Source organism: Chenopodium album, chromosome 18, assembly GCF_948465745.1.
Source record: "Chenopodium album chromosome 18, dcCheAlbu1.1, whole genome shotgun sequence".
Classification (NCBI taxonomy): Eukaryota; Viridiplantae; Streptophyta; class Magnoliopsida; order Caryophyllales; family Amaranthaceae; genus Chenopodium; species Chenopodium album.
Window position 1 is genome coordinate 13,322,451 of NC_137851.1, and position 27,659 is coordinate 13,350,109.

A 27,659-nucleotide genomic window follows, 5' to 3' on the forward strand; every position below is an offset into this window, starting at 1 on the left:
AAAAAAAATCATATCAGCCAAATTTGAGTTTATTAAAACCAAATTTTTCCAAAAAAAAAAAAAAAAAAAAAAAGACAAAATTTTTTCTCAAAATCTGAAAATGGAAACAATAACACTAACTATCCAATAACAATTCAATATCCCTTTATTACAATATCTAACAAACAATAATAAAGACAATGATATTCTTTTTTTTTTTTTTGTTTTATTTTGACGGGAAAGACAATGATATTCAAAGACAATAACAAAAACCCACTATAAAACATACACATTAGATTTATTTTTCAAGAATAGTCCAAACACTGTAGATCCAACGTGCTTAAAAGGAGGCCCCATGAAAGTACCACCAGTGCCATGGATCATATAGGAGGCCCCATGAAGTTTTCATTTTAAATTATTTTAGATCAGATTAGAAAAAAAAATAAGATCATTTCAGATCAAATTAAAAAAAATATGTGCGGTTTTTTTATCGTAAATATCTTTAATTCGTAATGAAATTTTTTTATGAAACTTACATATTAATAATAATAAAAAAATTATTATGAATCCAACAAAGTTCCGCTTAATCTAATTTTTATTTATAGCATACACATAAGGTTAAAATTTAGTCATATCAGACATTAAAATCAGATCAGATAAGCAAAAATAAAGTGAACTAACTAAACAAGCTCTTATTCAATATCCCTTTATTACAATATCCCTTTATTACATGCCTCAAAAAAAAAAAAAAAAATCCCTTTATTACAATATCTAACAAACAGTAATAAAGACAATATTATTCAACAATAATAAAGAAAATAACAAAAACCCACTACAAAACATTACACATTAGATTTATTTTTCAAGAATATGCCAACCACCATAGATCCATCATGCTTGAAAGGAGTGATCATGAACGTACCATCAGTGCCATGGACCATGGGAGGCCCCATGAAGATCTCCGAACCCCACCCGAAATCGACTCCAGAACACCCGAGGTTCAACCAACTTATAGCCTCTACTCTATTACCATCATCGTAGCAACATGGAGGGCTATATTGTTTTCCTCTATCTTCGAAAAATTGATGATTAATTAGATCCTTTTGGCTTTTTAACATGTTGATTTCTTCCAAAATGAACTTGTGATTCACCTTGTTTGTGGCTTCTCTTATCTTGTTACAAGAATAGCTTAGAGGTTTCGACATGATCTCCCCTGCCGAACTTGGTATGTGAACGTTAACAACAGCATTGCCATAATAGCTGCATGATTATTTGTAAGAAATTAGACTAAAGATCATGTATGTTTTCTACCAACAACAATTGGGTTTCGAAAGAATCAAAACTAACTTTTTTTTTTTTTGAAACAATTATTTAATTAACTTTAGTTAATTTAGTGAAAATCTTTTTTTTTTTTTTTTTTTTTTTTTTTTTTTTTTTTTTTTGAAACAATTATTTAATTAACTTTAGTTAATTTAGTGAAAATCTTTTTTTTTTTTTTTTTTTTTTTTAATTTTTTAAAAAATATCTATTGGGTGTCTTTAAACATTGCCTCATTTCTTGCTTTATTTTTTTTATTTGCAACCATTCTTATTTAATTTCTTGCTTGCCAATGCTCAACATTAACAACTTATCATTTAGTACATATATTGAATTTTATTTATATTATTTAAAAAAAAAAAGGAAAATGTGAGAGTGAGAAAAGTAAGTGGACCGTGATAACTTTGTAATCTAATAAACTACTGTCATTTATAGTAGTGTGACAATTATTCTGAAATAACCAAAAGAGAGAAGCAAGCAAGTGTGCAATAGTGTGCTTAAACTACTATCATTTACAATAGCTGCATGATTATATGTAATAAATTAAATAAAAAAATCATGCTTAATAGTGTGCTTAAACTACTATCATTTACAATAGCTGAACTGATTGGAGCTGAAGTGAACTGAAAATAAGTTGAAAAGAACAGGCCCATAGTATATTTGTGGAGCCAAAAAGTTTCCACGTACTAATAATACTTAATAAGAGTGTGCGGAAAACTGGAAATGTGATATTGCAATAATGCAATGCATCCTTTTATTCAGCAAGTCTAGTGGTTGAAGCACCAGATAGATTAGATTAGGTAGTTGGTTGATTGATTAAATATTGTTCGCATAATTCGTATTATTTTTTAATTTTTTTTTTTTTTTTTTTTTTTTTTTTTTTTTTTTGAAGAAACGTTAGCCACATAATTCGTATAACTAGTGTTGCTGGTTTTTTTTTTTTTTTAGAAAATTTTTTAAATTACCACCCAAAAATAGAATTATTTTCGAAATAACCACCCGTTAAATTTTTTATTTTAAATTACCACCCCTTAAATTAAATATATACTCAGATTACCACCTTTTTTGAAAATCCGGCGGATTTCTGATGTGTGGGGCCCTAATAACGGCTATTTTTTGCTTTTCAAAAGAATTCTACCGGGATTTTTCCGTATAAAAAACATCCCCTAAACTAAATTGCGATTTGAACAGCAAATTCTCCCCAAATCCCACAAATTCACCTATTTTGTAATTGCAGACGCATCCCCAAGAAAGACATAAGGTGAATTCGCATCGGGTATTTTCAATTACTCTGTAATATTAGGGTTCTTATTGTACTCTAATTGGGGAAAATTGGTTGATTTGTTAATTGGGGTTCTTGTTCTTCGCAAATTAGGGTTATTATCATACTATAATTAGGGAAAATTGGGTGATTATTAATTAGGGTTTTTGTTCTTCGTCCATTTTATGATTTATGTGAATGATTTTTAGTTAATTTTGCTGAAATTGTGTTTACAATTTGGTTACTTATGTACTGTTAGCCTTGATTAGAACATGTTGTCAGCTTGTTTGTTTATTTGTTGTTGGGATTATTGTGGCAGAAATGGAAGAGAATAAGGTGGTTCTCAGATTTTAGTATTTGAGTGTTGTTATTGACATTGAATATGAAGTTGGCAAAAGTAACTTACAAGATACATCAATAGCATTTGAAGACCAACTTCGTGAAATGGATGAGATCTAGTAGAAGGATCAATTAAAGCATAATTGACCTCTATTAAATAATTCAATCAAGTACACAATGAACCCTAAATTTCCACTTAATTGCAATTATTCTACCATCAACAATCAACAACTCACAAAATTAAAGGCTAGGAACAAAATTGCTTACCTCTGTTGACGCCATTACACTCAGAAATTGTGAGGTGACTGACCTAAGCAACTGGTCCCCAGCAAACGCCCTAAAAATGGTGACTTTCCGCAATCCTCCTTCGACACAATACCCAATTAACCAGCAGAAACTTCTTTGCTGAATTTAAACGAAATTAGGGTTTTAATTAGAAAATTCGGGTTCTAATTTGAAGAGTAGGTGAGAATTTATGAAGAAAGGTGGATTGTACAGAGAGAATTGAATGAGAAAATTCAATGAGGAATAGGCTTCAATAGCTTAGAAGAGTGAATTCGAGAAAAAAGAAAACAAAAGGAGGGAAATAACAAATGTGGGCCCCACACATCAGAAATCCGCCGGATTTTTAAAAAGCCGGTAATCTGAGTATATATTTAATTTAAGGGGTTATAATTTAAAATAAAATTTTTAGTGAGTGGTTATTTCGAAAATGGTTCTATTTTTGGGTGGCAATTTAAAATTTTTCCTTTTTTTTATTATGTCATTGATTATCACACTTTACTCTTTACATTAATCTAATATCAAGTTTTCAACTAACAAAATTGTGATACACATAATTTGTCACAAGAAACATGCGGAGAAGATCACACTCACACATTTCCTTTTCTTGAATTGTACAAGTAGTAATTATGTAAGAAAATAAATTTTCATTAGGTGAATTAGTAATTGGTCCATTAACTTTAATTTCTGGAATTTCATATAATGCAGTTTTAACATCGACTGAACTTCATGTCTTTCTTAACATGGATGTTAGAGAGGCATATGCAAATGCCTTTAATTTAAAATTAAATCATATAATGAGTTTTGGGCTCATGTAAATTATGGCACTAACTCATAAAGATTAACTCTCAACAAAATCATTGGGATCAACCTCGACAATACGATTGCTTTCTTATAAGATTTCTTAGGCGGCCTTGATCGACGTAAGCTACCAATATAGACTAAATTGTTATCCTTAACCAAAACCGACTTGGAAATATGTCTCATATAAGTTTTAACTAACTAATTTGAGCATACTACTAATAACGCACCTTTTTTTATGTGGTCATTCAATTACATATTGATCCCTTAAGAAAACCTCAGAATCCTTTGATTTTCCTTAATTTTCAACATCATCCACTAATCATTTACTTATGATTTTAAATGACATAAATCATTAAATCTATTAACCCATTTGTACATTCTTCTATCTTCCTCATTAGCTCAATGGCTAGTGGTGGGAACCTAGCGTAGCTCTGTATAAGTGGCGACTACTCCTTGGATGAACATGCAACACCTTCGACTTTACCCTTGTGTACTACAAAGACTATATGTATGGAGTACCATATAGTACCAACTTTCACTTAGGCCCTGTTCTTTTGTGCTGCTCTGCTAAGCTGAAATCTGCTATGCTCAATCTGCTTTGTAATGTTGGGAAGCTTTGCTCTACCCAGACCAGGGCCTTATTTTTTAACAATATGTACATCACATGTATATCTGATGAAGTTCATTGTGTGGAAAAGAAACTAACAGGAAAGATTAGATTTTCTACTCAAGTAATTGTCATTGACATTTTAAAGGCTGTTGGTGAGTTAGATTTTTGTTCCTTTGTGTTTAATTAGCCCCGGGCTTGTAATAAAAGTGGCTGATTCCCTCGCCAAATCGTCCCTCTCATAAAGGAGCAACTTTGGATGGAAGACTGTCCTCCCTCTTTTTTACCCCTTTATGGCTTTCATCAATTTATAAATTTTGACTGGGTCGTTCTCGTCAAATAAAAATATTTATTCGACTTAAAGGTAACAACAAATAAAATTGTGTGTCAGCAAACGTGTCAAGTACTTTAACTAAGAGAGGTACGTAGAGAGGTAATTATTGATAAAATGGTAGTACAAATGATATACTTCAATGCATAACATGTGCATTACGATACACCTAGAATTAAGCATCATCAAATGCTTATGATTTATTTATGGGTAAACTCAAAATATTGTGGAAATACATTGCCATTTAAGCATTACATTAGCAGTATGCATGCAGGTTTCTTGCTTAATTGCTATGAAGCGCGAGATTAAATTAGTTCAACAGTTGAACCCTTAGGTGCTGTGAATTCGCCTTTACAGCAACTCCCAAAACTGCACATCAGACTTATTTCGCAAGAATAATCCAACCACCATAGATCCATCGTGCTTAAAAGGAGTGATCATAAAAGTACCATCACTACCCTGGTTAATAGGAGGCACCATGTAGGTCTCCGAACCCCAACCGAAATCGACTCCAGAACACCCGAGGTTCAACCAACTTATGACCTCTACTTTACCATGGTCGATACATGGAGACGGAGGGCTATATTGTTTTCCTCAATCATTGAAAAATTGATGATTAATTAGATCATTTTGTCTTTTTAAGAAGTCGATTAATTCCAAAACGAACTTGTTAGTCACCTTGGTTGTGACTTCTCTTATCTTACTACAAGCATAGCTTAGAGGTTTCGACATTATCTCCCCTGCCGTACTTGATATATGAACGTCGATAACAACATTGCCAAAGTAGCTGCATGATTGTAAAAAACAAAAGATCATGTTTTCTATCAAGAAGAATTATAGGGTTTCAAAAGCAGCTTTAACATAAGCTAAGTGAAAATTATATGAATTAAACACATTTCAAAATTGACCGAGTAACATGTTGACATTAATGGGGGTAGATTAGTTAATTGTGCGTATTTAAAACGGACAAACATAGGAAAGTGTGTCAATTATTTCAAACCATGAAAAGTATTTTAGTCGCTAATATATTTAAGTATCAATAATACAAAATTATAATAATAGTATAAGGCTCTGTTCAGTTCACCTTAAAAAAAATAATATTCAGTAAAAATAATTTCAGTTCAGAAAAAATCAATAATTCGAAAGAAAAATATGATAGAGAATAGTAAAAATAATTTCAGTTCGGTTAAAATAATTTAAGTTTAGCAAAAATAATTTCAGTTTAGTTAAAATAATTTAAGTTTAGCAAAAATAATTTCAGTTCGGTAAAAATAATTTCAGTTAAAAAAAAATAAGGTGAATCTTACAAGATCTTTGACAAAATAGGGTGAAAGAGAGAATGGCTTGTATTGCTTGATCATTATTCATCAATAGGTTGAGTATTTATACAAAATCTAAGCTTAGGAATTAATCTTCCTTAAAGATGTACTAGCCTAATCATAAATCCTAAAGATATATTCTCTAAATAATATCTTAACATAAAATAAACCTAAATATATTATTCTCGTAATGATATATACGGAAAATATATCACACATACGATATTTATCTTATATCTCTAACACCCTCCCGCAATCGTAACGGCAGTAACACCAACGTTGCGATTAGATATTCTTCACTTTGTTGAAGTCGATCGAGTTGCACTACTCCGTTGATGTCGCCTTCAATTTTTTTTCTTCAATGATGAGAACATTCATCTTTTTCGAACTCATCAGTCATCAATCTAGCAGGAACGTCATTCTTTTCAAACCTGCAAATATAACAATTTTGGTTTTTCCAGAGCGAAACCAAGCTCCAATCAAATATTGGTTAAACCACACTCAAATCTTTTATTGGTTTTATTTTAGAGCAAAGCCAAACTCATATCCAAAAGAGCAAAATGATGCTCGAATCAACTCACAAACCCTGTCTCACGACATAAGGAGAACCTATATGTCTTGTCTCACGTAGGGGTGTAAATGAGTTGATACGTCCGTGAACTACTCGCGAACAAGCTCGGTCAAAGCTCAATCAAAACTCCTTTGTTAAGCTAACAAACAAGCTTGAACAAAATTCTTAAGCTCGTCAAATAAATGAACAAAGCTCGAACAATCACATCATGTTCGACTCGATAATGTTCATTAACAACTCATTTAAGTTCACTTATAAGCTTTTTCACGCCTAAATATAATTCGGTCAATTTATATATTCTTTACTCATACATATTTGTAAAGAGTACCAATTATTTAATCACCATATATAGACACGAAACTATATCATCATCTTTTCTATAAAAAGAAAGAAAACATCTTATATAAAATTAAATGGATATGTTAAAACTTGAAAGAAATTGTTTTAATGATAAATTAGGGCTCGAATTTATACTCGAAATGCAAACGAGTGTGTTCGTGAACAAAGCTCGAACAAGCCAAATTCTTAACGAGCCAAGCTTGAACAAGATTTTTAATAGCTCTTTCAAGCTCAAAATTGTTCGAACACGGATAATTCTTATCAAGCTTAGCTCGAACGGACTGAAATTCGGCTCGACTTGGATCGTTTGCAGCCCTACTCTCACGACACAATTAAGAGAGCCAAATTTTATTTTATTTTTTTAAAAAAATATAAAAAATCAAAAAGTAGAAATCTCAACGAGCAATACTACTATTGCATAGCGGAAGCAAATTTATGAATTCCACCGGTGGGTTTAACTTTCTAACCCACCGGCAGGGGAAAATGTTTGTAAACGCACACTCCCAAAATCTAACCTACGATGATAAATTAGAGAGGAAATAGAATAGAATAACTTGATCTTCTCATTAATCTCAACGTGAATATATAATGTTTACAATCTTCCTCCTTTAGAATCAAAAGATATACTAGAATAATAGGAAATTAACTAAATAGCTCAAGATAATATTTGCTAAATATATCCTCACACAAATAGAAGATACGATCATATCAAACATAATATATGATATCTTATTATCCCCCCTCAAATTGGAGCTTGAGGATTCGAAATGCTCAACTTGGAAAGAAGATAATCAAACTGAGATTTCCCGAGAGCTTTAGTAAAAATATCCGCAAGTTGAGATTTCGTCATAATATGGTGATCAAGGAGAAATTAAGCCATCATTAATTGCATCACGAACGACGAAATGATAATCGACCTCAATATGCTGCGTTTGTTCATGAAAGACCGGGTTCTTTGCTATGTGTAGTGCCGATTCACTGTCACAAAATAATTTAAATGATTTTTTGATGTTGAACACCCAGACTTAACAACAGAGCCTTTAACTAACCACTTGAGCTCGCAAGTTACAGTCGCCATAGACTTGTATTCTGCTTCTGCGGAGGATGTAGACACCGTATTCTGCTTTTTCGTTTTCCACAAAATTGGCAACTTGCCAAGAAACACTAGCCAACCAGACAATACAAAGATCACCTAATTAGAGGGCAAGTGGCCCAATCCGAGTCACACCATCCCTATAAATTTAAATCACAATCAAAACTCAAAAGAATTCCCTGTCCCAAAGTGCCCTTTAAATAGCGCACTACTCTCAATGTCGCTTCCCAATGCTTACTACGGGGCTCTTGCATAAATTGAGACAGTTTGTGAATTGAATAGGCTAAATCAGGCCGTGTTACCGCAAGGTATATTGGACGACCAACCAGCCTTCTATACGACTCTGGATCCGAAAGAAGCGCACCACTTGCTAGGTCGAGCTTGTGGTTTTGTTCAATCGTAAACTCACTTAGGTTTGCACCCAATAAACCTGCTTCAGAAATGATATCCAATGTATATTTTCGATCTTTGACATAAAAATAAACCTGCAGATAGAGCTACAAGCAACTTCGATGCCCAAAAAATAATTCAAAGGACAAGGTCCTTCATCTTGAAACAATCAATGAGATAGGCTTTAAGAACAGTAAGTTCAACAGAATTATTCCCAGAAATAATGAGATCATCGACATAAACTAAGACATTTATTTGAACGTTAGTCTCAATGAATGTAAATAATGAATAATCAAAGTAGGATTGTAAGAAACCATACTATCTTAAAGCCCGACCCTGACAAGCTTTGCGAACCAACATCTAGGATCTTGCTTCAAACCATATAGAGACTTGCGTAATCTGCAAACCAAGTTGGGATCCTTACTCTCAAACCTGGGAGGTAACTTCATGTATACCTCCTCATCAAGATCACCATGTAGAAATGCATTATGAACGTCTATTTGACGGAGTTCCCAATTTTTTGAGACTACTATGGCAAGAACAGTTCTGACTGTTGTCATTTTGGCCACCGAAGCAAACGTCTCATCATAATCAATGCCTGTTTTCTGATGATTACCAAACACAACTAAGCGAGACTTGAGACGCTCAACATTGCCATTAGACAAAAACTTGGTCTTGTAGACCCATTGGCTCCCAAGAGCCTTCTTTCCCGGGGGGAGATATACCAAGGTCCATGTGCCTTTGTCTTCTAGAGCTCGAATTTCTTCTTTCATGGATTTACGCCACTCATCATACTTCATAGCTTCTTTGAAAGATGTAGGATCCTTGTTTTGAACAATTGCTACAATAAAATTCTGATAATTCACAGAAAAAGTGTAACAATTTATATAATGTGCTAGGGGATACAGAGTACCTAGAGTCTGATTGGAAGGACGAGGCGAACTCTTAGCAACAACCGTGTGTGTAACAAAATCCCGAAGCAAAACCGAAGGACATTTTTCTCTAAAACCGTGCCCCAATTCACTGTCAACATATGCCGTGTGGTCAGGTGGCTGAGGTGTTATAACTAGCTCGGTGTACTAGCTCTAGTCAGTGGAAGCCTCAGCCAACTCTTACTCGATGCTCTGTTGCTGGGTAGTGGCAGCCTCGGTGCACCGCTGCCGGGCAGTGGCAGCCTCAGCCAGCTGCTGCTCGGTGCTCTGCTGCTAGGCAATGGCTGCCTTAGTGAGCTGCTGCTTAGTTTGGTGTTATTGATGCTGCTCGGTACTCTGCTGGGCAGTGGCAGAGGACTCCGCGGCCTCCCTACAGTCAACACCATTATGCCATGCGGTGGTCGCGGAGTGGGTTGCATCCCCCCTATCTTCCGTATTCATTGCAGTGTCATAAGCATTTGCACCATTGTCATCACAACCCAAATCATAAGCAGCAAAATCCACATGGAGATCATCCTTCGTATCACCAAAATTTGCATCAATATTTACATTATCCGGGCAATCAAAAGGAAACATATCTTCTACAAATTTCACATCACGAGAGACAAAAAATTCCTTTGCTTCAAGATCAAATAGCTTCCATCCCTTTTTCCCGAATGGATACCCCACAAAACACATTTATGGCTCCTACTAGCAAACTTATCCCCCCTAGTCTTTTAGTTGTGTGTGAAACACAAACAACCAAAAGTACGAATAGCATCAAAAGATGACTAATTGACTATATATATTTTCTGAAAAAATATGTATATACGAAATGTATGGGAGTTGATTTAGTTACTACCTAGATGGTAATGGTGGATTCATACGACGTCGTGCATTGATAACAATAGTTAAGGTGGTAATGTCCTCTCCCTTGAGTTGGCGTGCCTTGCACACATATCTCCACACATAAGCCGTAATGGCTTCAAAACGACTGTATGGTCTTATGGATGTCCAATGTTATCATTGTTGCTATTAGCAACTTGTTTGAGTCGTTCAATTTTTTTATTTGGTTAGGAGTTTAAAAATTGGAGTCACATTATTTTCCACTTTCCCTAACCGTACCCTACTTGGTTAAAAAATTTCATGCTTTCACCACCATCAACATCTCTTACACTAGATTCATAAACGTCCTCAGCTAGAAGGATACGTCAATCTAGTATTCTAGTAAAGGTAGGTGCAACCTTTAGGGGCTCTTCACATGTGAGCCATGTCCAATCCTTGATAAAACGGAACACACTCGCCCCGTCCACCACAATATGTGATGTAGTGATCCCAACACTAAAACCACCACATGCAAATTTTGTAATTTGCACAGACAACAAAGGAAGATCTTGGACTAGACATCCACAATAAACTATTTCAGGCAATAGGTTATAAAACTTATCGATGAGTAAAAATCACCAAAATCGGCGATTTTCATGGTAGACTCTTCTTTAGTAAGCTCGGCACCCAGTGTATTACACTCGAGCTTGAACCGACCACCTCCTACCTAACTCAACCGGCCAGCTAGAGGATAATATGGAACTAAGGGCCTCTTCTGATTTACTGAATCGAGTTGATGAACTGAACTGAACTGAGCTGAACTAAACTGAACTGAGCTAAAATGAACTGTTTATGAGAGAAGGAAATTAGGAACTGGACTGAACTGAACTGAATTGATTGGAGCTAAACTGAACTGAATTGAAATTAAACTGAAGGCCCTAAGACACGACTCAAGGAGTCTTTAAGAGTATTAATGATTTTTTTCGTTGGAATAACACAAAAATTCATGTTGAATTCGTTTATCGTAGAATCGTAGAAGTATACGACGTACGAATGTGTAATGATTGAAATATGATCAAGCTCTGTTAGTGGAAGTAAGCCATACCATGCTGGTTTAGCTGGTTTCACGATGTTTTTAAGATGGTTCTCATAGTTTTTTTTGGAAGTGGCTTATTATGGAATATAACTTCTTAGATAGCTTTAGTTTTTTTATGTATGCGTTGGTTATGAACTTGTCCATTGAGTTGTTTATCTATTTGTAAAAAGCTTATGACAGAGTTGAATTGGATTTTTTATGGGCAACTCTTTCTGCTTTTGGTTTTATTGACATGTGGGTTAGCTGGATTAAAGCTTGTGTTACCACAATATCTTACTCTCCCGTGGTCAATCGAAGTTCGTCTAATATGATTATTCATTCTAGAGGACTTCGTCAAGGTGGCCCTTTATCCCCAGTTTTATTTGTTATTTGTATGGAAGTTCTTTCAAAGAAACTTCTTTTGGATTCTATGAATAGAAAGAATGGTATAGGAATTAAATTAGCTCCATCTGCTCCAATTATTCCTTGCCTTCTCTTTGCTGATGATAGTTTGCTATTTTGTAAAGCTACTTCGGCATCCTGTACCCATATTCGAAATATTTTAGGGGAATTTTCTGCCTTCTTGGGTCAATTGATAAATTTTCACAAGTCTTCTATTGTCTTCTCAAAAATGGTCCCTTCTTCTAAAAAGAGGAATTTAACTAGTTATTTTAATATGACTCCTAAGTCTTTCTGAGGCAGATATTTGGGAGTTTTATTTAACTCTCGATCTTTTTCAAATCATAATTTTCAACATCTGGTAATCAAACCTGAACAAAAAATGAACAGTTGGTCTTCAAACACAGTGCTTAAAGCTGGTAAGACCATCCTTATCCAGAGTAATTTAGAGGCGCTACCTTCTTTTGCTATGTCCACAGCTTGCTTACCGAAAAATATTACTAATTCTCTTGATCAAATTAATAGAAAATTTTTCTGGAAACAATCGCCAAACAAATCAGCTATACCTATGATCTCAGGGGATAAAATATGTCAACCTAAAGATTATGGTGGCTTAGACCTCCGTAAAACCGAAGCGGTTATGTAGACACCCATTTGTGTCTCCCCAAAACCAAACCCAGTGATGAATGCCTTGCGTTGTGTTATTATCGAATTAGGTGAAAGTGATTTGAAAGCCAAGTGTTGCGGTTTAGTTTTAATTAAATTCTTTTCTCTCTGTTTTTGAAAATGACTTTATTTATTTGAAAACGTCCAATTCAGTTTATTTTGGTCCATGATAAGGGTCCAATAATGGTGTAGATGGATGGGGCTCGAAGAGACCTTTCCAACGATATATTATAAGCCCAATTCCGATGAATATTGAGGAAGTTATGGCCAAAATACTAAACTGGGCCCGGTTATTTATTTTAATACGGCCCAATGATCTAGAGGAGGGCCCAATATTAATTATTATTCCTAAAATTATTAGGATTAATTATAGTTTTCTAGAAGTTTCTAGAAAGTTCCTTTTAATTCTAATGTTGTTGATTTAATAATTAATTATCTTTAAAGGATTTTTATTTGGAATAAAATATTGTTTTGTTATCTTAAAAATATGTATTTTATCTTCTGTACGGATTCCGTAGATCAAGTTGATTAAAGATCGGATTCCGCGTGAAGAAAAACGCGCTAATAAAGGCTGTCGCCAAACGACAAGTCTGTCGCCGCGCGACAGACCCTGTCGCCTCGCGACAGACATTGTCGCGTCGCGACAGAGTTGATTCCTGGCGACAGCGTGGAGTTTTATTCCTTATCAAATTCTATGATTTTCCGGACTATCTTCATTATAAATAGGGTCCGAATTCCTGTTTTCAGGATCATCAACTTTTATGATCTCTCATCAACTCTCATCCTTAATTCTCTCTATTCTCTCTCTAAGCAATATAGCTTATTCTTCCTCTCTATTTCTAAACCAACCTTTTATTAAATACAATATTCCGCATTCACAAGATCTTGGAACACCTAGCCAAGTTCGAAGTTGCCTTCGCCCTAGACGTGAAAGGTTGATAATTTCTGAGGGTTTGGTCCAAAACTAGTCTAAACTTTATTTAATTTGATTTCAATTTGATTCTTTAATTATTGTTTATTTTCATTGAAGTTTAATAACTTGTGTATTTTGTTATTAGAAAGAGGTACGAGGTTTCAAAGTAAGTAGATTAGCTTACTCCCTATTTCTTTCACAATGTAGATTGCATGCTTATTATTGTTTATGATTCCTAGTATCATGTTAGGATGCTTTTAATGCTTTCTAGTATCATGTTAGGATGTTTTTAATGCTTTCTAGAATCATGTTTAGGATGCCTTTACTCTTTCTAATATCATGTTAGTACCATGTTAGGTTTAAAGCTTTGATCTTTATTGTTTAGTGACATGCTAGGGTTTGTTATTAATCTTGTTAGTATCATGCCTAGGATCTTGCTATTATTATCAAGCTTTATTATTAACATGATGGTCATTATTATTTATTGTTTATTATTATGTTGCTTGATTTATATTGTTATTGCTTGATCACGCCTTTTATGCAGGTTTAAAGGGAATTTGTACTTGAAATCACGCTTAATAAGATAATTATCAATTTGGTTTAGGCTAATGTGATTTTAATTCAAGTGATCGCCAATAATAGATTTATTTGTGCATTAAATTTCAACCAACATAGATTAAACAGGTTAGGTTTAATATAATGTTTGTATGTTATTCGAAAAGCGCACATGAATACGAGCAGAACAAAGTAGAGGCCTATTTTATAGGGCGGGTCCTTTCTTTTGTAGATTGGATTCGTACCCTCATCCCCGGACCCTGTTTGGTTTAAGACCTTATGGAGTTGATGGTCCTTTTGGATTGTCTTTTGGGTTTACAAGTTCCTAAAACTTGTTGGCGACTCTTTTTGCTCTTTTTCTTTCCCTTTGGAACGCCACCGTACTTTAGTGTATGATCACAGTGGGGTTCAAGTTTGGGGTTATCGTAATGCTTGAAATATTCCCTACAGTTTTTGGCGACTCCACTGGGGAGGATTTCTATTTATATTCCTGAAATTTATTTAATTTTGGCAATTATTTAGAATGAGCGGATGAGACTCGAAAAATTCTAAGTATTTCATGTGCGTGATTTGATTAACATTATTGTCATATGCATTAAAAGGTCCTCATGGGAGCACCCCATGAGTCAATCCATAGGAATTTTACACGTAGGAAATTTGAGAAATATCTTTCATGACTAAAATCGAAAAGATGATGCGAAATCTGGAAAATTCGAAGAACACAGAAACTTGCCAAGGCATGAAGGAACTAGCGTCTAGAAAACAGGGCTTGTCGCCCGTAAAAAGTTTCTGTCGCCTGGAGAGAGGAGCTTTTTTGCGGCGACAGTCCCTGTAGTCTGGCGCCAAGTTCTTCCAATACCGAGCCAGGGGTCTGCCTTCTTGCTTTGACCATTTCTAGTGTTGTTGGCTCAATTTTGCTTATTGATTGAGTCATTTTCTCACTTTTCTGAACCCATATGTGTTCTACATATGGATATAACCCTCTGGGGGTTCCTGCTTCACCTGCCCAATGGAATATTCCACTATCATGTGCAAAGTTCAGATTTGGGTACGTGTAATGTTTGTGAATCCACCAAACCATGGAGTCGAGTTCGATTTCATCACGAACTCGCGGAATCCTGTCCATTCGCTCCAACCCTCCCGGTAGGCTTGTGTGCAATGCATATGGATTCTCAACCATGGACCTTTTTGACTTAACCCATATCCTTGAACTTTAGAGAACTAGAGTCATGGTTAGGTTGCAAACTCATCTTGTGACTATGTGAACTACTTGTGCACCCTTGCTTGTATATATTATATATGTGTTAACCGTTTGTTTGACTTGTGATTAAATCTAAATAAACTAACCAATGACTAAAGGAATTTTTTTAATTAATTAATTAATTAATTTGAACTAATAAACAAGCCTAAAGTCGAGTCATAGTTCCTTTAAGTCAACCCGGATTTTTATTCCCGTATACTGCACATGCGTCAACTTGTTTTGGTCATAGCCGGAGTTCTAGGAAGAACCACGAGTCGTATAACCTATGGATCCTGTAGCCCCGAGTTTTATCTTTAATTTGGCGTTGGTTTCGTCCCAATCAGAGTCACAGATTAAAAGTTATTACTAAAATACTACAGCCTGTCCAGTTTAATGCACATACGTGAAGTCTTAATTTAGTCTTTGCTTAAGTCTAGTCACATTGTCTAGCCACATGTTCATGACGCAAGTCTTAACATGTTACCTAAACTCACTAGTCTTAGCACACACTTTGCATATGTCGCCATGACCATGTCTTAGGTTCATGCATGAGTCGTTTTTCCGTCATTTGAGTTGGGGGTCCATTCTTTTTCCAATTCTTCCACATTTCTTCATCTACATCTTCTTCCTATTCTCCACATACTTTCTTCCATATTTCTTCATCCACATCTTCTTCCCACTCTCCACATACTTTCTTCCATATTTCTTCATCTCCATCATCTTCCTACTCTCCACATACTTTCAACACACATACCATTCCCTTCATTCTTTCATGATCTCTTCCCATCTATGCATGTTGAATCGAGTTCGAGTCATGTGATTGACAATAATAATAATAAAAAAAAGGAGTAATGATGAGACAAAACACAAGGCAAGCTTCTCACTAAGATTTCATGCTTTCTTCTTCTTCTTTTTTCAAACCTTTCCCCCATAAGTCTAGCATAGGCACCCTTTGTCTACCTTAGATTTATTACATAGGTTTTTTTTATTTTGTTCCCCTTTAATAAAATGAGCATTTTAATTTCTTGCATATGATCATTGCATTATTAAAAAAATTCGCCGAATTAAGCACAAGGTATACCAATGATTTGAGGCACCCCTTGTAGCCATGTCATATCATCTTCACCCTTCAAATATATGATCCTTTTCTTGATAAACCACTTTGAGCCTCGTCTAACGATGGACCTTTCATTTTTTCAACCCACATCTACTAACCTTGGGATGGGATGGTGTGTAACTTACGCAAGTTCCAAATATGAAAGCTTGAGTGATTTCAAAAGAGTAAAATAAAAATAAGCAAAAATGAATAAAAGTGTACAAAAGGGCAAGTGTTCCAATGTCTTGGATATAAAAATATCTTTGATAAGAACACGTCTCAGATTGCGTCTCTTATCGAGTGCTCGGTACCGTGCCTCAGAAACATGAATGCCAAGTGAGTGATAGACCGCATGATCGAGATTGTCCACACTTATAAAAAAAATGCGAATATGAAAAATGCAAAAAGCAAAAAAAAGAAGAGCAAAAACAAAAAAGAAAAAAAGCTCAAAAAAGAGAAAACTCAAGCATAAAAAATACAAAGATTCAAAAGCAAGGTTGCACACCTTGGGGGCTTATCTAGGGTCTTGAGCCTTTATCCCCTTCTTCTCTAACCTTTAGCCTAACCACGTTACAACCCTTAAAAAGACCTTTTTGAGGTATACACACACTTGTGCGAGGTTCGGCTAGAGCTACGTTTGGCCTGATTCCTAAAGGATACGTAGGCAACCTCATATTGAGGTGCGGCCATAATAAAAATGCATTCATTTTCACATTCACACACTTACACCACGATCATATCAAGGGATCTCCAATGCTCATCCCTATTTACTTAGAGCTAGACTTGGGGGCTTGATCCTTACATCATTAGCCTACCTAGCCTAAGAGTCATCATTATTTGACTCTTATTAAATAATACTTTTCCATACACTTAGCCTTTGCAGCTTAACTTTAGTGTCACTTTCACACACATCACAGATACATGGCCAAAGATACTTCCCTTAGGAACCTTTTGTCATGAAGTCTTAGCATAATGTTGAAGCATGCTTTGTCATATCACACATCACTCATCACTTATAATCATCATTGTATCAAAGTATGAAGTGCTTAGCCTCCGCGCCTAAGTTACCCAAATACTTTCATAATCGAGTCAACTAAGATAGCTTAGGATGGGTTACTCCTTATACCTTGAGGAATAATATCAAATGCATATACTTGACTAAGCTCATTCAACATGCACCATCAAACACTTCGATTCTTTTTCGCGTCTTTCTTTTTTCGGGAGAAAGTCGGTACCCTCCACAAAAATGACGGAAAATTTTTTCTTTTTTGCATTTTCGAGTCGCACGCCACACACGAGTCATGTACATTGAGTCATGTCGTGTCAATTCACCTTGGGTCAACCTCAAGTCAGTCAGTCACATTGAGTCAACCTCAAGTCAATCATTCACCTTAGGTCAACCCTAAGAAACACATCAAGCCTTAGGTCAACCCTAAGAAAAACACCAGCAAAGTCTTTTGGCAATTCTTTTGATTTTTACAGGATACAACCATTCAGCAAAGCTCCTGTTCGCAGCCAACCGAACGATCGCAACAAGCATTCAAGTATCATCAAGCTCTTTTGTTCAGAGACGCGTGGACATATCATCAAGCTCTATTGTTCAGAGACGCGTGGACATATCATCAAGCTCTATTGTTCAGAGACGCGTGGACATATCATCAAGCTCTATTGTTCAGAGACGCGTGGAAATATCATCAAAGCTCTTTTGTTCAGAGACGCGTGGACATATCATCAAAGCTCTTTTGTTCAGAGACGCGTGGACATATCATCAAAGCTCTTTTGTTCAGAGACGCGTGGGCATTCTATCAAGCTCTATAGTTCAGAGACGCGTGGACATCTCATTCTATCAAGCTCCATTGTTCAGAGACGAGTGAACATTCCTCAAGACGAGTGAACAATCCTCAAAAAAGACTCCATTGTTCAGAGACGAGTGAACATCAACAACAGCAAGATGGCGTTCTCTAGCTTGTAGAAGGTTGTCAAAATGCAACAAATTGGTTACCTCCAGAGACGTGTGCTCGACGGTGCAAGATACGCGTTTCTTAACTCTTTTATCTGTTTAACTAACATTGTTTGCAGGTATCGGCGTTATAAGAATGATTTGGAATCGCAGAACGTTTTGAATCATTCTCCGTCCCTATCGATACTTTGACTTTCGTTTTTTTGAAACATAAGTTTCTTCAAACTCAGTCAAAGTGGGGGCTTCTGTAGACACCCATTTGTGTCTCCCCAAAACCAAACCCAGTGATGAATGCCTTGCGTTGTGTTATTATCGAATTAGGTGAAAGTGATTTGAAAGCCAAGTGTTGCGGTTTAGTTTTAATTAAATTCTTTTCTCTCTGTTTTTGAAAATGACTTTATTTATTTGAAAACGTCCAATTCAGTTTATTTTGGTCCATGATAAGGGTCCAATAATGGTGTGGATGGATGGGGCTCGAAGAGACCTTTCCAACGATATATTATAAGCCCAATTCCGATGAATATTGAGGAAGTTATGGCCAAAATACTAAACTGGGCCCGGTTATTTATTTTAATACGGCCCAATGATCTAGAGGAGGGCCCAATATTAATTATTATTCCTAAAATTATTAGGATTAATTATAGTTTTCTAGAAGTTTCTAGAAAGTTCCTTTTAATTCTAATATTGTTAGATTTAATAATTAATTATCTTTAAAGGATTTTTATTTGGAATAAAATATTGTTTTGTTATCTTAAAAATATGTATTTTATCTTCTGTACGGATTCCGTAGATCAAGTTGATTAAAGATCGGATTCCGCGTGAAGAAAAACGCGCTAATACAGGCTGTCGCCAAACCTGTCGCCTCGCGACAGACATTGTCGCGTCGCGACAGAGTTGATTCCTGGCGACAGCGTGGAGTTTTATTCCTTATCAAATTCTATGATTTTCCGGACTATCTTCATTATAAATAGGGTCCGAATTCCTGTTTTCAGGATCATCAACTTTTATGATCTCTCATCAACTCTCATCCTTAATTCTCTCTATTCTCTCTCTAAGCAATATAGCTTATTCTTCCTCTCTATTTCTAAACCAACCTTTTATTAAATACAATATTCCACATTCACAAGATCTTGGAACACCTAGCCAAGTTCGAAGTTGCCTTCGCCCTAGACGTGAAAGGTTGATAATTTCTGAGGGTTTGGTCCAAAACTAGTCTAAACTTTATTTAATTTGATTTCAATTTGATTCTTTAATTATTGTTTATTTTCATTGAAGTTTACTAACTTGTGTATTTTGTTATTAGAAAGAGGTACGAGGTTTCAAAGTAAGTAGATTAGCTTACTCCCTATTTCTTTCACAATGTAGATTGCATGCTTATTATTGTTTATGATTCCTAGTATCATGTTAGGATGCTTTTAATGCTTTCTAGTATCATGTTAGGATGTTTTTAATGCTTTCTAGAATCATGTTTAGGATGCCTTTACTCTTTCTAATATCATGTTAGTACCATGTTAGGTTTAAAGCTTTGATCTTTATTGTTTAGTGACATGCTAGGGTTTGTTATTAATCTTGTTAGTATCATGCCTAGGATCTTGCTATTATTATCAAGCTTTATTATTAACATGATGGTCATTATTATTTATTGTTTATTATTATGTTGCTTGATTTATATTGTTATTGCTTGATCACGCCTTTTATGCAGGTTTAAAGGGAATTTGTACTTGAAATCACGCTTAATAAGATAATTATCAATTTGGTTTAGGCTAATGTGATTTTAATTCAAGTGATCGCCAATAATAGATTTATTTGTGCATTAAATTTCAACCAACATAGATTAAACAGGTTAGGTTTAATATAATGTTTGTATGTTATTCGAAAAGCGCACATGAATACGAGCAGAACAAAGTAGAGGCCTATTTTATAGGGCGGGTCCTTTCTTTTGTAGATTGGATTCGTACCCTCATCCCCGGACCCTGTTTGGTTCAAGACCTTATGGAGTTGATGGTCCTTTTGGATTGTCTTTTGGGTTTACAAGTTCCTAAAACTTGTTGGCGACTCTTTTTGCTCTTTTTCTTTCCCTTTGGAACGCCACCGTACTTTAGTGTATGATCACAGTGGGGTTCAAGTTTGGGGTTATCGTAATGCTTGAAATATTCCCTACAGGTTAACTCCGCCTTTTTAGCTAAACTAGGTTGGAAAATATTCTCTATCTTTGGGTTCGTTCTATCACTGCTAAATATCTAGCTCACAAATCCTTTTTTTTTTAATATAGTCCTCAACCAAAGGACTCTTGGATTTGGAAAAAGATTCTTCAAATTCGCCCCCTCCTACTTCGTGGCCTTCGATGGAAAATTGGTAATGGTACTAGTGTTCTATTCTAGCTTGATAATTGGTGCTCTTCTGAAAATTTAATTACTATGCTTAATTTAGATATTTCGAATATCCAAAACCTAGATCTTACTGTTGATCATTTCATTTTGGACAATAATGAATGGAATGTTTCTACTATGTCTCTTTATGTTCCGTCTAATATTGTCCGTTTTATTAAAGGAATCCCACTTCCCTCTTCAGTTATTCAAGATGAGCCTTGCTGGGGTTTTCTCTAACACTGGTGATTTTACTGTCAAATCGGCTACTTGGCTTGCTCATAATATCTCTTCTCATACTAAATGGGAATTTTCTTGGATTTGGAAACTTGATATATCTCCAAAACTGAAAATTTTTATTTGGCAACTTCTTCATAATGCTCTACCTACTAGGGCTAATCTTGCTCATCGTCAGTTGGATATTCCTTTTGTGTGCCCCCTTTGTAATTGTCATGATGAAACTCAAGGTCATCTTTTTCTATCTTATTCATACACTTCTCAATTTTGGCATGCTAATGCTACTATTCGTTGGATTGGTCGAGTCCCTTTATCTACTGGTCTTTATTTTCTTTTTAAAGTTTTAAAGGTTAATTTCTCTATGTCTCTAAAAAAGATTATACCTTCTTTATGGAATATTTGGAAAAACTAGGAATTCATTGATTTTTGATGAAATTGCTTTTTCTCCTATGACTATTATTTCTCGTGCCCAAAAAATTTATCATGAATGGCAATTTCGTTCTTGTCTCGACTTTTTGGATACTTCTACTCTCGCTCTTCCTTCTTATCCTACCCCAAGGAGTATATGTGTCTCTTGGTCGCCCCCTCCCCCTAGTGTTATTAAAATAAATTTTGATGGTTCTGTTCGAGATGGTTCAGGGGCTGTAGGCATTGTTCTAAGAGATCATTTAAGAAATAATGTTTGTAGTCGTTCTTTTAATATTGGTATGAGTACTCCTCTTATTGCAGAAACTATGGCCCTTCGTAATGTTCTTCTTTTGTCGCAGGCTCATAATATTTCAAAAGTATTTATTGAAGGGGATAATTTGCTTATTATTAATATTTTGCAGGGAAAGGCTCAGTGTCCGTGGAAAATTTAGCTATTTATGGAGGACATTAAGGAGCTGATTCGAAATTTCACCTATGTTGATTCGCGCCACATTTATAGAGAGGATAATAGAGCAGCAAACTATGTTGCTTCTTTGGGCCATTTTATGTAAGCTCATCAAGATATCAATCCGTTTATAGATAGTAAGTTTTCTTTTTTTATTTATTCTGATAAGTTAGGGTATAGTCTTGAGAGAAGATTATCCTAACTTCTTGTTCACCTTTTCATTTAAAAAAAATAAAAAAAAATTGATTATCCTAACTTCTTGTTCACCTTTTCATTTAAAAAAAATAAAAAAATTTGTAGAGCCAAATTGCTTGTCATGCTATCGGCCCCATCCATTAGACAATGTGTAACACGGTTGTAGGGTACAACTGAAGTGAATTTGAATTTGTGTTGTTGACTTGTTATGCTGTTATGCACTTATTTATGCCATTAATTATTTTTTTAAAATTTTTGTCCCGTTAGACCATGTGTAACACGGTACATGATACAAGACATGTTTTATACGAAGTACTTTTTTTTTTTTTTGAATAGCAAAATTATTTCATTAATCAAAAGTTATACGACATCTACAATAGAGATTTGACGTTAACAAATATACAAGATATTGAATCAAATAAAATATTGCTTCATAAAAATTACGATCGTCGAGTAGATCTTGCACTGTGGAACATCTCCCACTTATATCGCTGGAAAATACAGCCTTGTTGGAGAGATAATCTAGCGATCCTTTATAGCCGTGAACATGTTTTCCTTCTGATTCATCTGTTGTATTCGAAACTTGATAACTTTTTCACCAATGAAATAATTTCATGACAATCCATTAGATCTAATATTATGGATTTAAAACAAATAAATTTCTCCCCTGAAAAGAGGAGATAAACCTTGTCTTTCGAAGGAGGTCGAAAAACCCTTGTCTTCCAAAGGAGATTGGAAACCCTTTCTTTCGAAGGAGAAAAGTTCCTCCCAAAAAAAGGAAGCATTATTATAAACCTGAAAAAAAATCTAAAGAAACAAGGATTGGGGCTTTCCACCGGTTAAAATCGATGGAAGCCCCTTCAAAATTCAACAATGGAGGCTAGGGTTTTGGAGAGCGGAAGGAGAAGAGAGGAGAGAACCTTTGATTTTATACGAAGTACTTACTAGTATATATAATGAAGATGTAAAAAACGGTCTCAATCTAAATTAATCAATTAATTCAAATTTTGACTTGTATAAATATAATAATTTATCATTGTTTAAATTTTAAAAGGAACTTTTGTTAGAAATTACCTAATAAAACCTAGATTTTGTGAGACCTACTTAATACAAAAAATGTTGTAAAAAATTACCTAATAAAACGTAAAATATTGTAAAAAAAAGGAAAATTTGTAAATTACCACCCAAAAAGGGGACCTGTTTTGAAATTAGCCACCCGTTAAAATTTTTATTTTAAATTACCACCCCTTAAATTAAAAAAATATTCAGATTACCACCTTTTTAGAAGGCCCCACCCAACGGCTAGTAACAGCTACTTTGATTCTTGTTACTGTCTCCCTCCCCGATTTTTTTATTTATAAAGTTTCGAACTTCAATTCACAATTTGTTCCCCAATTTCAACCAAATTTTCTCAAATTTCGCCTTTTAATGTTTGAAGAAATTATCCTCACAAGTGCATACACCCAATTCGCAAGCAAGGTATGAATCCACTTGTTTTTGATTTAGGGTTTTTCGCCAACAATAAATTGGGGTAAATAGTTATATTTAGGAATTAGGGTTCTTGGGAAAATTGAATTGGGCATTTTTTACAATTAGGGTTCTTGGGGCAATTGAATTGGGCGTTTTTTACAATTAGGGTTCGGAATTGGGCGTTTTTCACAGTTAGGGTTTTTGGGGCAATTGAATTGGGCGTTTCTCTTAAATTTGATTTGATTCGAGTTGATGGTGTCCAATTTTGTTGATTAATTGTTTATTATGTGTTGTGTTTTCATGTTCGAGTTCAAACATGTTAGTAGTGTTGTTCTTGTCAATGAATGTTTTGAATGGTTGATTGTTGGATCAAGTTGTAAGCTAGTCCCTTTTTTGTTTTTGGATTATGTCTTGCAGAAATGGAGGAGAATAAGTTGGTTAGGTCGAGGGGAAGGAAGAAGGAGGGAAAAGATTGATGATGTTTGAGCAATTAATTGAAGAAATTGATGAGGGAAGTTCTTTTCTGAGTTTAATACGTCAGTGAGAGGGTTAAGTCGAGGGGAAGGAAGAAAAAAAAGGAAAGAAGTTAATTAAGTGGGGCCCTCAAACGGAAATTCCACCGGATTTTCTAAAAAGGTGGTAATCTGAATATTTTTTTTTTAATTTAAGGAGTGGTAATTTAAATAAAATTTTTAACGGGTGGTAATTTCAAAACAGGTCCCCTTTTTGGGTGGTAATTTACAAATTTTCCTAAAAAAATCTACTTTTTACTTAATAAAAAGTAAAAATGTTATAAACTAACTTTCACTCAATTAAACTTTTTAAAAGGTAGGGATTAATTTTAAGTCTAGTTATTGTGATAATTAGTCTCAGCCAAATAAATGTCGTGACAATAATCAAAACCTAAGTAAGAAATTAAAACGAAAAACAAATTTCAAATACATCAAAATCCTCGCATTTGATCAATATCATTCACTTGAACACAAAAGGTTTCACAAAATTAATGGTTTTTATTGATCTTTCACCACAAATAAAGGCAGATAAACATACAAATGTGCGAAGTTATATTACCAACCCTGTACCCAATTGTTTGCCCCAAACCATAAATCCATTTTATTAAGGCTTTGGACAAAAAATGGTGCACATGGGTTGACACAAATATCAATGAGGAGAGAGATAGAAAGAGTGCAGGTGGGAAACATGCCAAAAGTAGTATGGGGCAATCTTTTAGGGACACCTTAAAAAGAAAGTGAAGCAAATAATTAGGGACAGAGGGAGTACATTACAAGCAAATGGTAATTTAAATATGCTAAAGATGAAAATAAATGAATAAAGATAAAGAAACAACATTAAAACTCAAAAGTAGTGTTGTAGAAACAAGCAACTGATGCCATATATGGATATGGGCATATGGCATGCATACAAAATTGCAAATCCCACATCTTAAAGCTACCTAGCAGGTTAGCAGGTCGTACCTCCAGTGAACGCACGATACTTATTGCAGGCAGTTTGCCAGGCAATATTGGCCTGGGTAACACTGTTTTTTACAGCCTGAGTCGGATTGCTATAATAATTGGCTCTAACAATGTCCCGATTCTTATACTGCTGATCCAATTCGGCCTTCGCAGCTGCCACTAGATCTGCTGGATCTGGTTGGGCAACTGTTGTTATAGTATAACTGATAACCAAAAGTAATACCAAAAACATTCCATTCCTATTTCCAAACACCACCTTATTATTCTTACCTATTCTACAACCACTTAATAATAACTTAGACAAGCGGTATGTTTATTTATAACAAGAGAACTAGCTTATATTTTCTCAAAAAGAGAACTAGCTTATATACTGGTTTTAAATGGATAAATCAATGCAATCATTAACCAATTATCATATTTAATTACATGACATTATGAATTTCTAGTGGGAGAGATGTAATTTCGAATATAATAATTGGACGGCCGATTTTTTTGGATCTCAAATAGTCCCCATCAATCAACATGTCACGTTGAGATGGTTGTTTTTTGTGTTTTTTTTTTCCTTTGACCAACAGGGTTAAGGAGCTAGTCGCCTAGTCCCCGTTAATATCATATATCAACAAGCCATGTTGATATCATGGCAATATGGTAAATAATTGGAACTTTTTCTGACATGTGTTTGTAAAGTATGGGAATGCTGATTAAGACTCCATAGCTGCAATATTTTATTGCAATAGTGTAACGGTCTTAACTGGACGGCAAATTTGACGTCATCTCCTTCATTCTAATGAAATCTGGGTAAACTTGGTGAGAAGGAGAGAGAATAACAAAGTAGGAGAGAGAATAACAAAGTAGGAGAGAGAACAACCAGTTAAATTTAAAAACAATTCACCATTACAATTGAGCAACTCCTCCACAGACTATCAACTTTGCGATTACCCCGCTAATTGAACAACTCCTCCATCGACTCCGAACAACTGGTCATCAAATTTGCGATTAGCCCGGCTATTCAACAACTCCTCGACCAGCCAGCAAATGCACTGCCGGAAATCAAGATCGACTTCTCCGGCCAACTCCTCAGCCTTGTCCAGTCCACCGCCACCATTTTCCGGTAACTTCGCCGCCGTAATAAACGAAAACCCTAAGATTAAGGGGTGAAATAAGGGGCATGTTTAACCCCAAAGGATAGGAATTTTGTCGCCATCTTTGATTTGTAAATTGCAGCCGACTATATCTCCATTAATGGTTTCAATTTGAGTGATGAAGGAAGTGAATATGGAGATTTCAAGAAACAAATAGAATAGAGCGGTTACCAGACGTTAACGTGGCTTCCATTTCAAAACGGGAATAACTTACAAAATGGCTTGTTTTATTTTCTTTACATTTTTGCCCCTAACTAAACCATGTGTAATGACACCAGTACCCTGATATTAACAAAGGGATGTTGATATCTGATATCAACTTGGATTACTCTAAGGTTAAGCATTTCTCGATTAGTGACCCAACTCGAACCCGATTCGACCAACCCAATATAGTATCAACAAATTAAGCTAGTCTCGACGATAGTTTGAGATTCCTTGCTGCCTTTTGTGTTCGTTCTTAGAGCAAGTTTAACCCCCCGTCTTAAGACTTGGATGTGACATCATTTTTGGTGGTCCCCATTGGAATTGATGTCATCAAATTCTTATTAAGGTTCACTAAGATTTGCACAAATTTATCACTTTAGCCCTAAGACTCAAATATATGACATATTATATGTAGAAAAGTGTAAAAAAAGAAAAAAAAAAAAAAAAAGTAATAATAATAATAATAAAAATAAAAGTGAGGTGAGTCTCAATCTCAAGTCTTAAGTTGAGTTTTAAAATTTGAAACTTGCTTGAGATTTAAAAAGAAAAATAGGAAAAATCTTAAACATAAGTTTTAAAACTCAAAATAATGATGTCACCTCAAGCCTTAGGCTAAACTTGCTCTTAACATCACCATTCCTCGATTGTTTCTTTGTCCACTTCCAACATTCAATTTAATGTGGCCCTTGATGTAACAATAATTGCAAGCTAAGTCTTATTATGGAAGTAAATACCAATAGAAGGTACTGAAGTTTGTTGTACGTAGAGTACTCAATCCAAAAATCACCTACTATATAATAGGTTACCATTTCCCAAAAAAAAAAAAAAAAAAAAAAAATTGCTGACATAATAATAGAGGGTATCAATATTTGGTAACAATTATAGCCTTACAACTTTTTAAATTCACCTTCTCTCTCCTCCCTTCACATGTTAGCCTCTTATTCTTCACTCAAAAACAAAGACCAGACCACCACCAATTCCACCGTCACCCCCTCACGGTCAACTCCAAAGACAAACACCAATACACCATTGCCACCAAAAACTCCAAATTCTCTCTCTTCCTCTCCAAAATTTGACCAAAAAAGGATAATTAAAAAAAATTAAAAACCCCTTCCCACTTCCATCTCCTTTGCCGAACTGACCACCTGACCACCTTGAGCTCATGTTGCCGCAACAGCAGCTCAACCAAACCACTGGCAGCTCCTCTCTCGCCAACAACAACAATTGACGCAAACAGCAACTCACAGCACACTCATACCGCGGCGATTTCATCACCATGTTAGTAATAAAGCCATTGCAGGAGCTTGACGAGAAACCAAAACCTGAACCTCCTCCTTCTTCGTCTCACCATTCTTCAACGACCACTGCAAAACCACCCTAAAAATCAACAACGCAACCGATAACAACACCGGAATCTGCAGCAT

The 27,659-nt window shown here is 35.1% G+C and overlaps 1 pseudogene; it reads right to left on the minus strand.

The window, feature by feature from the left end:
- Positions 1-376: 376 nt before the first annotated feature.
- Positions 377-27,659, minus strand: LOC145591864 (spermidine hydroxycinnamoyl transferase-like; annotated as a pseudogene).